Raw genomic sequence first — 4,610 nt, 5'->3', positions numbered from 1 at the left:
AATGTTTGATGGAAGCGTCAAATTATTTGAAGGCTAACCCATGAGTTAAGTGCAGAATTTTCTATCCATTTATCATAATTCACTTCTTCAGGGAAAAGGACCATCTTATTGAAGGAATTCTTCAGACAAGAGAAAAAGCATCTATTTCAAAAGTAATACACCGGACAATCAGAACGTTGTACATGCCAAGAGGTTTTTGTCTCTCAAGAAATACATTTTATATACATTTTTACCTGCAAAAGTGTGCTCGTTTCTCTCTGTTACGTATTCTCATGTAGGTAAAACCACATAAATCTGAGCAGTTTGCATTTACACACACACAGAGAAATATGTACCTACTTTCCAGGCATACTGTTTCAGTGAGCATAATATGTCCGTTATGGTAGTAACTACTGAAATACAGTATTGAACTCAGCAGGCAGAAAGTAATGTGGTTTCTGTCACAGAATTATAGAAAACACTAGGAGGCACACTGCAGCAATGACACACATTTAACGATGTCATTGCAGTAAGAGTCGTGCTAAACTGCTGGAGGCCTGGATGCTTGCAGTGAAATTGGTTGTCCTTTAAATGATTTCTTCTAAACATAATTGCTTGGTTCCAGATAAGAAATGGACAGAAGGAGAGGTATGTATCCTTTTTCCTTTTGTAACTGTGTGAGCCAGAAGAGTTACAACCAAAATTCTGAGTGAAGATATATGGTGAAGTCATTTTGCTTTTAACTGAACACCAAACAGATTTTCTTCTGTTAGTTTTTAGACAAGGTTCATTTGCTACAATAATCTCTTTTGCTATCTAAAACCATTATAAATGATCCCTCAGGTTTGAGGTATAACACAATTACCTAGGTACAAATCAAAGCCTGCAAAAAAATAATATATATGGTAGGTTACAGTTTTCTTTTCAAACTCACATTTACAATACAAATATATCAACTGGGAATCCAGCAACTGAAATAGCAAATGTAGACATACATTCTTCTGCTACTACAAAACTATGTAGCATTTCGGCTTAAATGTACTGTTCCATCTTTTGTATACGAAACGTTTACCAATTTTACATGAGTTATCCTACCTATCAATAAGATATACAAAGCACATTTCTAGTCCATATAAATCAAAATATATTTTAAGTAATAATAATATTTTATTTTTAATAATAATATTTTTAAGTAAGATTAAGCTAGTGTATAGTTCCACGCTAAGTTCACATATAGTAATATTTGTGCCAGTAATCTACTCAAAGATAAATACAACCAAGCTATGAATGTATTTCTATACAAAGAGCTTTGCAGCTCCAAAACATAATAAAAACAGCCAAGCAGAAGTTGCAGTGCCAGTAATGAAATAAGGAACGAGTATCTCAAGAACAGAAGACAGATATAGTCAGAAACTAAAGCCTAAAGAGAAATAAGTAGGTCACTTGGAAAGTAATGCCTCCTATTTATTTCCACGGAAACTTAAGCAGATACAAAGAGCACAATAACACTATTTGGTAGAGAATATTCTCAGCCACAAACCACTTTTTCAATACAGTCACTACCTTCAGCAATGCACTTTCGCCAGCAATGAACAAGAGCCTGCATGCTGCGCTTGTAAAAATCTGCACCAATTGGCTTGTCTTTCACATGGCCATCACAATTGCTGAAACACACCACCCACCTTCTCACTGTGCTCACATCCACTGTTTGGTCTCCAAAAACATTCAGCAAGCACTGATGAATGTCAATGGGTGCAATTTTTTTCCACATGGAAGAATTTAGTGAGACTCCTTTGCTTCATATGCACTTCCATGTCAGACTTCATTCTGTCAGACTGAACATCTGCGGCCATCTGTTGCATGGAAACAAAATGTAAAGAAATATTGGCAGGAAGGTTCATCCTCTACTGCCATACTGCCAACCTCTGCTTCTGACATTGTAGGCCACTATAATAAAGTAAGAGGCATTACTTTCAGAGCAGCCCTTCTGTGAATGATATACAGAGTATTCAAGGGAAAAAAGGTGATAAAACAGAAAAAAGAGAACCTGAGATACATGAAAAGAGCCAAGTCTGTGCAGCTTGGGACTAATTTTGATGAGAATTAATATGTGTCACCAGTGCAGATCTGGAAACTGGAATAGCAAACTAACCACAAAATTAAGGATGTAAAATGTGGTTCTGAACTTGATGGAAGGTAGGGAAAATTCTATAATTATCCTTTATCTATAATTATCCTTAATTATCCTAATTAATCTTGATTGCTCTCCATGATGAAAAAACTGGCTCTGAAGATAAAGGGAAAGCAGTGTGCATCATTTACCTCATCTTTAAAAGGGCTTTGGACACAACGTCCCATGCATGCTTATAGGCACACTGAAAGGACACAGACTTCAAGGCAAGTGGAAAGTTGTCTTGATTGTTGCGCTCAAAGGACTGAGTTCAACAGTTTAGAGTCTAAATGGCATCCAGTTACAAGCAGCTCTCCTCTCAGCTCAGTACAGGTGCTGATACTGCTGGAATAGGATGATCTATCTCACAAGCAACACCAAGCTGGGGAGGAGAATACCTGATAGGTTGAGAAAAGCAAAGGCAAAGGCAAAGTTTTGCTTATGGATTGATATTAACCTCAGGTAACAGCAAGACTGGCAGTGACTGGTTAGAAAGCATCTCTTCAGATAAGAACAAGATGGAACATGATGCAGCAGTACACCCTTGTGTCAAGGATGGATAAGAATATACATTAGCAAAAGTGTAGCCTGGAGGTATAGCAGAGTCATTATCTCCTTTTGTTTTGCCCTTGCAAAGCCACATCCAATATAACATGTATTTTTGGAACTCCCACCTTTAGCAAAGGGTGACTAAGATGGCTAGGGGACTGCAGCATATGACATAGAGAGAGATGGGTTTGTTCAGCCTGGAGAAAAGAAGGCTAGGGGGTCATCAGATTGCTGCTTTCAATGATGTAATAGCAAGCTAAAGAGAAGACAGAGTCAAATTTGCCTCAGAGCTGACAAGCAAAAACACAAGATAGGATTGTCATAAGATGCAGCAAAAGAAAGCTGCCTGGGCCAAAGGAAAACTATTTTGATTGTGAGAGGATTAAGTACTGGAACAGGATCCCAGATAAGTTTTGATAACTCAATCTCTGTAGATTTTCAAACTTGGTTCACTGTGGTCCTGACCAAATTCTGAAACTGAGCTTTCTTTGAGTAGGGCTAGATGACATCCATTGACTCATTCTAAACAAAATAATTCAATAATACTATGTTTATGGTGGTTATCCAAAGAGGTAAAATCTGATGTGACTTTTAGAAGAATCTTTACTTTCTAGTTATAGACAGGAATAAGTGAAAATAATAAGGAAAATCAGGGCTAGTGCTAGAAAGAAAATTTGGAGATGATAATAATGATGACATGACTTTTGAATGAGTGCATCTAGGTGAAAGGAGTATTTTCCTACTGATTTGTATATTTGCGGTTAGTTATTAACTGGTCACCCTAATACCTAGACAAACAGTGGTTTTAAGTCATGCCTAAAGAACATCAGTGTATCTGAAAGTTAATTAGTATGGGAAGTAATGTTCAACTGTAAATCAGACAAGTATTCAAGATTGAGCCCACAGTAAATTTTTAGGTTTTAATCTGAATTCTGAAGATCTGATTCTGAAGAGAAACTTGGAGAAAATTGATAGTGTATAAGGTAATATGTGCCCCTAAAATAAGGACCCTCTTCAATGAAAGTAATGTTGAAGAAAGATTTTCTGTAATAAAACCTTGTGTGTGTAAGTCTATCTAAGCATCATGACAGTTCATTTGATCAAAGAAAGAAAGGAACCTTTTAGAGATGATCTAACATACAGATTTTCTTTTATGTATGTTCTCCTTTGTCTAAACATAGTAACTGAGATATGTTAATATTTGGATTTTATAAATATATTCTTTCTTCTGTCTTGACTTCTGTTGCCTATATACGTAACTGGGGGACTGGCAAGCAAGACATTTCACATATCTGATTAGTATTAAAGCTAGATTATCACATAGTCCACCAAGGCAACTCTAAAGGCAGTTAAGAGTTAGGGAAGCTATTTCAGAAACATTCATAGAACAGCCTAGGAAGTGGCAACACAACAAGCAGGCTTTGGGGCATGTGATATGAGCAGGGCCCTGAAAAACTGGAGCCCTGAAGGTCTAGCAAGGATTGCACAGCAGAAAAGGTCTCTGGGTCACCTTCTTTTCAGATTGACTTCTGCTAAATCACTGAAATTCTGAGATTCTAAAAGCAGTGCATATAGGTCTAATGAAGTGAAATTGAAATTAAAAATATTCTGTGGAGAGCATATCAATATCTCTGCACCAGTTTTCAGTACACAGAGAAAAAAAAAGTCAAATAAACAAGACTGCACTAAGAGATAAAAATGTAGAGGGCAGAAAAATGAATAACTGTCAACGGTTTACGGGCGTTAGGCCCGATTCCGTGACAAAGGGGACGGGGGACCCAAGGGCCCACGTCCCGGGAAAAGGGGAAAGGGGAAAAGGGTAGGGAGATGGCCCTGAGAGCAAAAAAACAGCGGCAACAATCTGAGGAGAAACAAACTAATTTACTAAATAAAATATCGGAATGCAAAACAA

Source organism: Numida meleagris, chromosome 3, assembly GCF_002078875.1.
Source record: "Numida meleagris isolate 19003 breed g44 Domestic line chromosome 3, NumMel1.0, whole genome shotgun sequence".
Classification (NCBI taxonomy): domain Eukaryota; kingdom Metazoa; phylum Chordata; class Aves; order Galliformes; family Numididae; genus Numida; species Numida meleagris.
Note: the sequence above shows the minus strand (reverse complement) of the source record.